The 13,066-nt window shown below is 40.4% G+C and overlaps 1 protein-coding gene across 2 annotated transcripts in view; it reads right to left on the reverse strand.

Annotated features, from left to right (window-relative positions):
• Nucleotides 1-4,580: 4,580 nt before the first annotated feature.
• Nucleotides 4,581-13,066, reverse strand: part of LOC103380721 (uncharacterized) — a 24,813-nt gene continuing 16,327 nt past the window's right edge. For both annotated transcript variants that reach the window (XM_008312776.3, XM_025057008.1), the window contains one exon: nt 4,581-4,989. The gene's annotated coding sequence lies outside the window, so the exon portion shown is untranslated. The remainder of the gene's footprint in view (nt 4,990-13,066) is intronic.

Here is a 13,066-nt window from a genome sequence, read left to right on the forward strand (position 1 = left end):
TTTCACTCACTAAAGTACAGCCGACCTTCAGACTCTCTGTACAGAAAAGAACAGTCGTCAGCTCAAGAAAAGGTCAGCCTTACGTTTTTCTGCTTTAGTTAAGCCAGGAAGACAAGTTTAAGCAAGAAAACCTAATTATTATCGTTAAGACATTCGGTGCTCTGATAAAACCCGTAGGTCGTTAGATGAGTTAATTATCGTCGGAAATGTCACGTTCATTAAAATGTATGTTAACGTAGTGGAATTTAGCACAAAGCTGTAGCTTTATGGCACAATATTATTTAATTCATAAATTCAAAGAAAAGACTCAAATAATGCAAAATTTTGCAAAAAATCCTTCAAAACAAATATATTAGACGCAGGGAGCTTGGACGTGCAGTACTCAGTACTACTTTCCTCTTGTTGAAGGACAGCCGAACCGATGCTTCACTAGTCGTGTTTCGAGCCCCAGGTGTCCAGCAGAACCAGCAGCTGTCGTATCTGTAGCTATGGCGTCTGGGTATCGTCATAAGTGCAGTGAGAACTGTTAACGATGGTGAACAATCAACTAGGAAGTACAGACACATAAATTTAACGAGTGCATTAAAAAACACCTGATAAATCAAATGTGACACTCATTCCGGCCGATGTCACTCTGTCCTAATGAATGTTAGCTATGAAGTGCAGTAAGGCAAAGGGGGGAAAAAAAAGAAAGGTCAGTGAAGACAGACAATGAAACGACATTCCTTACTTAACCTTAATATTGTCATTTTTCACAAAAACGACTTTTGAATTTTCACGCCAACTAACCTGACAATAACGTCAAAGTCGAGTCGAGGAATCGTCACATTGACAGACAAGGTGCTACACAGACGTACATGTCCAACCGTGAGCATGCGATTTTTAGCTTTTGCTAATGGAGAGAACACTCAGCAATCAGATGTTTATCTCGCGCAGCCCCTAGTGGCAGCACGCAGCCGCATCGCAGCTTGATGCGTTCTCTGTGTGAATTTTCCTTCTGCACAAAATAAATTATCACCCATTTTAAAAAGTGATTATGATTATCGGTTAAGTCAATTATAAAATAATAAAATCAGTGGAAGGAGGAAAGGGTTTGCCTCTGCAAAAAAAACCCCACTTTTCGACTTTTCGATCACATTGTGAGTGTGACTGATGAGCTGCTCCTTCCAATTACACTAAATGTTTTTACGTGTGCATGTGAAGAATTAAAGTGAAATAACGGCCCACTCCGAGGAGCTGTATCAGTCCATTAATTGGTTGTAGGAAAGTGTTTGTACGAGAAAAGGATTGAATTGGTGGAAAGCCAATTGTCTGGATCTTATTTTTTTTTTTTCTCTTCAGGACTCTCTCAGCGGAAGATAAGAGCGCAGAGATTGCAATCGTCTCTTTTGTCTGAAACAGGCTCAAGTGATAAATCCAAATGTCAAAATTCAAATTAAATTAAGTGCAGTGGGATGTTGTTCTCATTTGTACCGGCGAACAAAGAGCAGCATGAATAAAAGGTTTGCGCTAAAAACTGCGTGATGAAAAAAAAACTTCAATAAAGTTTCTCCATTAGTAATTAAATAGTTTTTTTTTTTTACTTTTTGTCGATTATGGAACGTGCTCTATATCGCTTCAGAAATTTGCTGCAACAAGTGCTTTTAAACACACAGTTGTAATTAGACTCAATGCTGTCAGTGAAGAAGTCCTTTTTATCAAACAGTTGTAAAACATAGTCTGTAATTAGACTCAATGCTGTCAGTGAATAAAATATTTTCTCATCTACTGCACTGAGTTTTTAAAGCCTGTACTGTATGTCTGACAAAGTAGAAACTTGAAAAGTATTAGGATGTATCCCTCACATCCACAGCCACGCCTAGATTTTAACTATATTATATTTTCTGAACTATAGGTCGCTCTAAAATATAAGTCGCACCAGCCAGATAGAGTGCCGAACTATAGGTCGCTCCAAAGTATGTCGCAGCAGCCAGACAGAGTGCCCTCTAGTGGCTGTATGGGAAAGTATATATATTTTCATATGTATCATGTCGCACCTGAGTATAAGTCGCAAACCAACAAGCATGTAAATTTTCATTGGTACAGATATTGCAGATACTGGTGCACAAGCCTAGAGTGCCCTCTAGCGGCTGCCAGTGTAAAAATAACAAACATGGGAAATGATATATTTTCATATATGTCGCACCTGAGTATAAGTCGCAAACCCAGCCAAAGGATGAAAAACGGTGCGACTTATAGTCCGGAAAATGTGGTAATTGAATTTTGCACTTGAAGTAGATCTCTTGGACTCGACATATACAAACAGTATAGTTTCACTTTTTTACTATCAGAAGAATCTTCCGCTAAGCTGCTAAGCTTGGTTTCACGACGCATTTTTATTCTGGTCAGGTAATGATTCTAATTAGCTCTGTGTAGCTCAGTGTTGTTCTGATCTAAATGAACATGAGAAAAACCTGCCACCATAAGCTTATTCTGACAGGCACTCCCTCTCCCTCCCTGTCTCTCCCTCTCTCTCACACACACATGTACTCACACAAACACATCCACGCACACACAGCCCAATCCTACAGGACAACCTGTTCCAGCGAATTTGCAGTTTTATTTATTTCAGAGCAGCTGGCTGAGGGCCCAACTCCCAGTTGCCGCTAGGACCCAACAAGAGCCGCGCCAGCTCCGGGGACTGTGGAGGAGATGAGAGTGGGCCTGTGTGTATCGGCGGAGGATTTTCAACCAACAACACAGGCACAGGCAAGGACGGAGAATCACAGCTGCACGACAAATGCTCTCTTACACTACTGCACTGAGGTAAAGTGAGGTTCTAGTGAGTACTAGTACACATATTTGACAGGCAGATTTGACCAGGGGACATTTAATAATAATAATAATAATACTATTCATTTTCAAATAATCAAAATATTTCTGTTTAATTTTTTTTTGTATTTGTGGTTGGAAGAAGAGTACAGGGAGATGGAAATGTGATACTTGAACACCAGGGGCAGTCTTTCCCAAACTTCTTTTTTTCTGAGGACCCGTATTTTGAAAAGTCACAAACCTTCGCGACCTAAGTCAATAGACATTATTCGTAAACTCCTAGGAAACATGATGCGAGACGACCCAAAAAAAACCCTCTTGCGGCCCAGTCCATAAGTACCCCAATGCTGCGGCCTTCAGTACCGGGATAAATCTGAACACCTCAATTACTACACTTTTTTACTAAGAAAAATGAAACGATGGAGGATACTATAGGTGGTTTTGAACCCACAACCTTCAGAAGATCAGAAATAAATCCATATTTAAATATAGAGTTAACATCACCCAGACATCTAACTTGGTGTGATGTGAGATCTGGTGGTTAAATATAGATCCGTCCTTTTGAAAACGTGGCATTGATTTAAAGAGCTAAAAGTGTGCATGGCTATCTTTATCCTAGCTGAATTAAAAACAGACCCTACAGTGTTTTTTTTAATTTTTTTTTTATAATTTCTAAGACTGTTTTTAAGCCCTTTTATGGTGCTTTTCAACACTTGACACTTCTTTCCATTACGAGTTCAGAAGTCAATTTTCCTTTTTACTTTGTTGTTGAACAAGTGTGTATAGAACTAACGTTCTCAGTACATCAAAAGTCCTACCGTGACATGGCCGTGAGATACTGGAGCTGTCCAGCTTTGACGTGCATGCTTTGTTCAGACACCTCCGGTGACACTGCGTATGAGATGAAAAAACGCTGCGACCCTGCTACAGGGAAACACAAAGGATGAGGTGTGAACACAGAGGTGCAGGTAGTGGTAAATATTTATCAGTTTCTCTGCAGGCATGAAATGTAATAAAAGCATTCTCTAAGCCTTTTCACTTTCTCCTTCCTTTGCTCTGCGTGTGTTGTTGTGTGTGTAAATAGCTCTGAGTGTGTGTGTTGTCAACGGCTACGGAAGAAAATAAGCGAATGCAAGAACTATAAAGGGCCAGATGACAAGAGGATGTGGAGTGCGTCAGTGACAGAGGCTTGTGATGTGTTTTCGGGGCAGACAGCGACTGAAGCCGACTGCACAGAATCCCAAAGACTCAGAAGTAGCTGCAGTGTTATGTAAGAGCGGTACACTGTTTCCCTAATTCTCCATTCAAGTCACAACTCCAGCAAATGTACAGTCATGTTTCTGCAGCACAGAGAGTCGGAGAATAATGAATTGTTTAACATGCGCGGTCTCATAAGATGGGTTGCAGTGGACGCACGGAGGGAAGACACAGAATATTTATACAGGTTTTCTCGCGTTCTACAGCAGCGGATTCCAAAACTGGCTGACGCACCTCCGAAAAAACAACAATAACAAGCTTCAATGTCAGCTTTTGATTTTGAATCTTACAAAGGAAATAATTTTTTTGCACCTGGTTATCGTGTGGAAAAATCCAACTTAAAAAAACGCTAAAGGTCAATTATGTTGAAAAACACTTTTAAATGTTGCTAATTGGTCTTTTTTTAACAGTATTTTGTGTTTTATTTATTTATTTATTTTTTGCTTTGGCAAATGCCTACGACTCGCTAAAAACTAGGCCGCGATCAACATTTGGGTCTCGACCCACCAGTTGAGATTCACTGAGGTATATACACCGTGATAGGAGCACACCCCGAAGCGTGTGCTGTGTGTTCCGACACATACTTCAGTATAATGTGATGACAAAAGGTCACGGTTGAAGCGACCCTGGAGGTTAGAGGATGGAGGTGTGACGGGTAAAACCTGGACTGTTATGCATCATGGACACTAGGGTTTTCCCTGCTCATTACACACACACACACACACACACAAACACAGAGAGAAGTCAATGAATGCATGTACCTTTACGCACACAGTGCATTCAAAGTAGATGCTGCATTGGTGTGACGCCTGAGGGTCTGAGCCGTTCTGCAGAGAACGAGCGGGAAGGTGGGCGAGCGGCGATGGACTGTATGCCGGCGTTCTGATGCAGATGTGTTGTAACGCTGCCGCTCTCGTGGCGCTGCAAATTCAACGCTGCCAAATGAGAAGGACGTAAGTGATGAATATCAATTAGTTTTGCAGAGGCAACACGCCGCTCTTCATGTTGCAGCGCCACACTGATCATGACTGCAGCAATTTGAGGGGAGAACATCTTTCCACAAAGACACAACACGCTGCATTATATCAAGAACAAAACAAGTCATCACGGAGACTGTGCTGAATGATGCAGCCGGAACGGTGTCGCCAAACATTTGAATAATCCGTGCACAGTAGACTGACATGAATGAGACACGACAGACGTGACAAATCGGTTGTCTGTAACGTCTAACTTCACAGATTCAGGAAGGACTTTATCTCCTAGAAAGGTTCCTAGAAAGGTGCAGGAATGTAGCTTCATGTAAAAAGTACCTCAAAAAACAAAGTTCAGTTGAAGAGGGGAGAAATTGTTCTTTAAAATGTGTATCGTATTTTTCCGGAGTAGAAGTCGCACAAGCCACAAAAATGCTCAACGAAGGAGAAAAAAAGTCACACCAGTGCCCTCTAGCGGCATGTCAATTTTCGGTGGTACAGGAGTAGCAGATACTGGTACATAAGCCTAGAGTGCCCCCTGGTGGCTGTCAGTATGAAAATAACAAATGTAAGGTGTCAGTCGTACAGGAGTAGCAGATACTGGTACGTAAGCCTAGAGTGCCCTCTAGCGGCTGTTAGTGTTAAAATAACGAGCATGTAAATTTTCAACGGTTACAGGAGTAGCAGAGAGTGCCCTCTAGCAGTTGTCAGTGTGAAAATAGCAAACACGGGAGATTATATATTTTAATATATAAGTCGCGCAAAGGATGAAAAAAAGGGGTGACTTATAGTCTGGAAAATACGGTAGTTGTTTTCAGGAAATCATTAATTCAGTCTTTCATTCATTCATCACTCAATCCTTTCAGGGTCACAGGTGAGCAGGACCCGCAATCACGTTGACTATGTTGTGCGTCTGGTTAAGAAGCGGAGCAGTTCAACCTGTGGGCGTCTCATCATCAAGCTGACTTCTTACCGAGTCGCTCCACCTCTCTGCCTCACCCCTCTTTGTCTGTCTGTAATTACTGCAGCACTTCCCCTCCTGAGCCGTGACTCTCGTGAGAGCCTTTATTCACATGTCCTTGTCAAATTAGACCTGCATGTGTGATTAGAACTGGCAGCAGAGTGGCGTGGCGCTCCACACACTGGCTGTCAGGACCAATTAGGAGGACGTCTGACCTTCCCGGTGTATTATGCACTTGTGTATTCTGAACACAGTGTGTCCCATTATTGTTTATTTGACGAACTGAAATATTTGCTCTGCGCCGTGGATCAGCGCAGTTTCACAGATTGACTGTCAAGTAGCCGGAAAAAAAAAAAAAGTTTTTCTTCTATTTAACTAACTGTTGCTGTAATCTTATAAAAGAAAAAAATAATTTTACTCAACAGATGATTTTTAGTGAGTTAAAGAAACACAACTTTTCATGTATTTTTACGTATTTAGAAAAAACATCTGTGTTCAAATGTTCTTGAAAAATGTTTTTTTTTCAGTAAACAGGAAACTTAGTTATTCAGTTTCAACACATTCCTATACCACTTGTTATTTGTCATCCTGTTCCGGCATATCGAGATAATTTTTGAATCAAACACATGATTTATCATGATTAATCTACAGCTACCCTACGATTAAACCCTATGATTTTTAAAAAATGTTAAAAAAATATTGTGAGGTTTTTTATCTGTGCACAAGGAACTGCACAAACGAGCTGGGAAACAACATGTAGCCAAGATAATGTATGTATTAGTGTGAAAATTACAGAAAAGTGGGGGACCACTGTGGGAGCCGGCGCTGTGATGTTTCTCTACACACTGCTCTTTTCTGAACGTCTGTATCAACACCCACACAGTAGAGACAGCTGATGGACACACACGCAGAGGACGCTGCTTTATACAAACATAAAAAAACACTACCTTCTGTAGTTAAGAGATTGGTTAGATAGATAGATGAATGGATGTATGGATGGACAAATTGGATGGAGGGATGGGTAAATTGGATGGATGATTAATAGATGGATGGATGGATAGATAGATAGATAGATTATGTCAAACAGTGGCCCCTATAGACGACTGTTTGTTACTGCGTCCACTCTCCTCTCTCTGGGTTAGCCTTGTATGTCAGTGACATGGCGCTCTGATTGAATGACTCGTGCTGTAACGTGGCCGTGGGGCAGCAGTGGCAGCGCGGTGCCTCAGAGGTTGTTGATGTAAGCAGCGGCATAGTTATTACTTTTCACAGCAGCAACAATGGCACTGGGATTGGAGTGCGGTCATTAATATTCATTCAACACAATAACACCAGCGACTGGAGTGGGACATACAGTATATACAGTACAACGTGTATGTGACAACCTTAAATTAATATTACGTACAAGGTTTGAAATCTGAGCAGGCGGACACACGGGCAGACATTGTACTGAATTTAATAAATTATTGGAGAAAATGCCTTTTTGCTAAAACTTAAAAAAATAATTATTATTTCAGTATTTGGTCAATACTGAGATCCCATAGTTATTGGGGTTTTTTTTGGCTGAAAGTGTCTAGAAAAAGTGGACGTCTATGTAGTTTTTCTATCAATTGCCTCCAGGGGATGATTAAAGTTTTCTTTATCTGAATGTAGTAAAACTAATGACCCTGTATCCTGGAGCTGGGTAGGACTTAACAGGCTATGAACTACTACAGTACTCACTTTATGTTTGTACAGTTAGAATAGCTGATAGGAATGCATTTAAATAAAATTTGATGAAATAAAATTTGATGAAATAAAATTTGATAAAATACAATTTGATAAAATATAATAAAGAAAAAATTGATAAAATAAAATCTGATAAAATAAAATACATTTAAATTAAATTAAATTAAATTAAATTAACATTACTTCGTTGGCCCTACTTTGTTCCAGCTTTGTTACGTCCATAGGCATTGTGTTGTCCACCTGTACATTTGATACGCATGAACATAATTGGCATTTCCAGCAGCCTCATTAAGAATCATTAAAAGCTCATCAGACAAGGATGTCGACTTCATTACTTAAAGGAAATATATGAGAGTTGCAGATGAGTCAGTCCCTAATGAAGTATGCCTGCATCAGCTGCTAATGAATGTACTACAGTTAGGGCTCAGGGTGTCAAATGACTCTTTGATTTTCACCACGATTCTTCTTCTTCTGTTATCATTAACTTACAATCCAGATGGTCGTTCGTTAAAGCATCTCGACAATGTTAGCGTGCGGAGTGTGGAGATCGAACATCCAGGACGAAGACAGGAGCAGAAGATGCCGCTTAGCGCTGATGCTAATGTTTTTCTTTTTTCATCGTTGGAAAGAGGAAACTGATGACTTTGTAAATGACAGGGAAATAAAATAGTGTAATCTGAGCGTGGCTCAGGGGAGGAAAGTTAGTAATTAGTTTCATAAAAAATAATGAGTTTTGGACGCAGTGGAAGCTGCATACCAGGAGGTGCATGGATCGTCCTGTCTCACTTATTTTTCATCTGCAGAACAACAAGAAGAAAAAGTTGCCTGAGGTTAAGAGCGAAATAATGTGCCTGCAGAAAAAAAAAAACGAGACGAGTCACCACAGAGGCCTGTTCCCTCTTTGGTGCCGTACAGTTCACTGTGACTCATCGACAAACAAAACTCACAGACAGAAGAGAAAGTGGAAAAAAAACCCCAAAAACATAAAAATAAAAAACAAATGCGTCAGAGACATTAATGTCATATCTTTAAAAAAATTTCTTAAAATATCTCATGTCACTCAAGTGAGTCTGTGTCATTGCTGTTTAATACAGGGGTCTAAAACAGGGGTCTCCAACCCCTGGTCTGGGGACCGGGGCCGGTCCGTAGGTCATGGTCATGTCGGTCCGTTAGTTTAAAATATATCACATCTTCAAATGTGTAAAAATGTATCTCTTTATGTATTTTTCAATAGTTTATATCCAATTGTTCTGTCACTGTGACATAACAAAGATGAAATATTAGAAGTAAATCCAATCGGATAATTGGACATGTCATCTGACGATCTCTTACCCTATTGGTTTAGCTCTAACCTCACTCGGTTTTCTACTGACGATCTCTTACCCTATTGCTTTAGCTCTAACCTCACTCGGTTTTCTATCCAACAGCAGATATCAAAACCTCAAATGCCTCGCATGTTTCTGCTCATTGTTACGTTGTCTCTGTGCGTCACAAACCACTTCAGTCAAATGACACCACACTCATCATGGCTCCCACTCCCCCTGTGACTTCTTGTTTAAATAACGGAGGCCACAACCGACGACCAAAAGCCACACAGATCGTACACGTACACGTGCGGCACAGATAGTCACTTGTTTGTGCCATTTGTTCCTCGCTGAAAGATGCAGGAATAAATGAGCTGTCAGGTTTCCAAGATGAATGACTTCTTTACCCTGATGGGCTCTGGGAACCATGGCAACAGCACTGAGAATTTATTTACTCATCTGGTCTGACTGATCTTCTAATTAAGCAGCCAAACAAACAAACAAAATACAGCACAGTGGCTACACTGATACCTTTGCCCTCAGTGTTGTAGACTTATGATGAAGAGAGTGCAGTCTTCAAGCTAATGTCGCTATGTGGAATAAAAAGATATTTGGTCCAGCATAAATGTGGAAGGATCTTAAGAGTAGCATCTCGTTTTTCAAGTTTTTCAGTTCAAAGAAAGCTGCCGGGTGCACACAAAAGACAGGAGGAAATGAATGAGAAGTAAAATGAGCCCAGATGAAAACAAATATCAAGTGTATATTAGAGTACACATCACAACGCAGCAGAATCAGTGGATACTCTGAGCGTGTTCCTCTCCAGTGAGTCAGGTCAGTGACACCCGGAAAACGACTCTTATGAATTGTTTTCATTTTGTTTGAGTTGTTCTTTTCTCTAAAGAATATGAGAAATATTGGATAGTGAAAATGAAAATGAAATAATTATCCACAGGGATATTAGTTTAGTACATCTGATTCTTATTCTGAAAGCAGAGTTTGGGTTGCGTTTGTTAGCATATTTGGGCTATTCCACCTTTAAATAAAACCTAAGGTTGCGTTTGATAGCATATTTGGGCTATTGCACCTTTAAATAAAACCTATTTTTTATTATGGTCCAGTAGACCAGTGTTTCCCAAACCTTTTTTCGAGGGGAAACCATATTTTAAAAGTCAAAAACCCTCGCGACTCAGGTCAATAGACGTTAGTTGAAAAAAAAAAAGTCTTGCGACCCACCCTTGGGTTACTTTAATAATCCTTTCTATTTCTGAAAAGGCAGAAAGAAAAGAAAAAACTTTGACGTTCTCTGTTGCTGAAAGTTGCGTAAGACGATCAATACCACTCTAACGTCGGAGCATTAAGTTCAAACCTGGAGCCTAAAGGGAATAACGCAGGAGGACTTACAGACTGTTAGCCTAGCTTATCTGGATCAATCCAGAGCAGCTACACTAAAAATAATTCATCAGTTTCTACTGATGTTTTTACTCATCTGAAGCAAAAGCTAATTTAAAAAAAAAAACCATCAATATTGATGATTCTAACGATGTATCTGACAGATCGTGTTCACCTTTGGTTGTTATTTTCAATAATGTCGACGTCGTTTTGTTTTTTTCAGCTGCTTAGTACAGTAATGAGCTTTAGTCGAGGTTTTTTTTGGCGATGCAAAACGGTTGAATATTTTTTAGCATTATTGATCATTAACGCGATCAATAACCTTTCAGCATCATGCAAATTCATGTGAGAGACACTAATCTCTGCAACTCCTCTGGGTTTGCTGTCTGTCGGCAGCACGCAGAGAGTAGGAGGAGGAGGAAGGGTCTAAAGGTATTTATCCTACATGTCTGAAAACATGAGTCATCCTTTCTGGCTGCACTAATAAATGAAGAATATATAAACCCTAAAGCCATGGCAGAGCCAGCAGCTTCATCATGATTATAAGTGAAATACCTGCTGAAAAAACAATAGGAATATGAGATGAGAAGACAAAAAAAAAAAAGAGATGTGAATTCATTTTTTCTCTGCAGCTTTTCACCTTATCAGGGATCAACAAACTGATGCCGTGCAACCTTGACTACTGTAGTATTTCAGTATAACATAGATTTTTTTTTTCACCTGAAGTGAACTTCATCAGTTTTTTTTATTACCAGAGTGACTGTGCGTTGATTGTTTTCTAAAGCAGCTGCTGAGCTGAGTACAAAAAGGCCATTATGAGGATTATCTACTTCTGCAGCATGTGCTGTTGAAAACTGTTCCGGGTACTGTGTGAGGATAAAATGTTCATAATAAAATAAAATAAAAAAAAACAACAACAACAACTTACTTTATTTTAATTTTTCCAGACTTTGACTCATGAGTGAAAGGTTAAATGATGGAATGTAATATGTCACATCAGCAGCAGATTGTTGCACAGAAGCTCCTACAGCCATGAATAATATATGTGTTTACTGACATTTGCATAGCTTTCCATGTACTAAAAATACTAATCAGAGGGACGCATTTATCAGCCTGGCCTCAAGGCAAATACATTCTCCTTCTATTGGAATTCCATATATTTTCTGCTGCTTAATTTTATTTTATTTTTTGCGAGGTAGAGAGGGGGTGAGGTTGGAACCAATTTCAGAGGTCAAAGGGCAGGGTATAACACTGTATGATATCAGATCATCACAGACAAACAACAAGAAAGTGCACAAGGTTTTAAAGAGAATTGCCCCGATAATATCCTTGGAAAAAATGAAATGTGCCACTCTGCGTCAGACTCTGCTCTGTGGATCGCGACGACACCTCTGCACACAAAAACATATTTACCATCGGAGGTTTTCTATGTCAAATGCGGCGTCTTGTTTGCCCAAAGTTCTGACAGAGATTAGGCGATTGTATTTCCTGTGAGCTAACTGACAATCCTCTGCAGGTCTGGAGAGATTGATGGAGGAGATTGAAGAAGAGAGTGGGAGAAAGAGGAGCACAGATCAATGCTTTGTGGAAACTAGCCCCAGATCAAAAGGTCACCTCTGAGAACACGACAAGAATACTTCGGCTGCCTGATATAGGCACACGTACCGGAGAGGACGAATGGGGAACATGGAGAAGAAAAAGTCGACTACGATCACTGCTTATATCCCAAAGAAATTGGTGCAAATACTGCACAGGCTGTACACAGGTCAGTTTATGAAGTACTTTATCAGCGCTGAAGAAAAAAAATGAAAATGTTTTATCTGATTTAACACCTTTATATCACAATTAATTGTCATTAATCATGATTATAATTGATCATGATTAATTGAAATGAATTCAAATTCATAAATATGACAAAACAATTGGAATATTAGCAGAACAAATTAGTAAAACTGAAGTACATTTTCTTTCACTGCCGCCCGGTGCTAAATGACCTATGGACCGACAATGGTCCCCGGACCAGGGGTTGGAGAACCCTGCTCTACATTATTGTTAAAATATTTAAACTTTCACCAGGAGTATATGGTGGTGTGTCTATTAGCATTGACTCAGTCTGTATATATATATATATATATATACAGTATATCTATATATTAGTATTAGATAATGAATTCCATCATAGACGACAGAGGTGCAGCACAGTTTCTCATTTCTCCATTTCTCCGTCCCGACATTTCATCAATTGAAAAAAGCCCAAAGAAAAACCAAAACGCCGTTCTTAGCTCGGTGCCCTGAATGCAGAACGTTTAAACTTTTCCATGTTAAGCTGAGTGACAGCTTGAAAACACTCACCAAAAGCCAAACTCCCGCCAATCCCCATCTCAGATCCCCCCTGAGACTGAGCATTATCATGCAGCCGCGGCACATCTTCATTAAAGTTTCATTGTGACTGGGAGCGAGCTCGCCGGGGGCCGAAGGCCGCCTGCTTTTCCTGCATGCCACCACTGACTGAAAGTACAAACACTCCTCTCTGACTCTGTCTCTGACGCACTCCCCGCTTCCACAGACTCTCTGTCTCCCCCCCCCCCCCCCCCCCCCCCCCCCCCCCCCCCCCCCCCCCCCCCCCCCCCCCCCCCTCTCACCCC

The sequence above is a fragment of the Cynoglossus semilaevis genome, chromosome 7 (genome assembly GCF_000523025.1).
Source record: "Cynoglossus semilaevis isolate Cse_v1.0 chromosome 7, Cse_v1.0, whole genome shotgun sequence".
NCBI lineage: Eukaryota > Metazoa > Chordata > Actinopteri > Pleuronectiformes > Cynoglossidae > Cynoglossus > Cynoglossus semilaevis.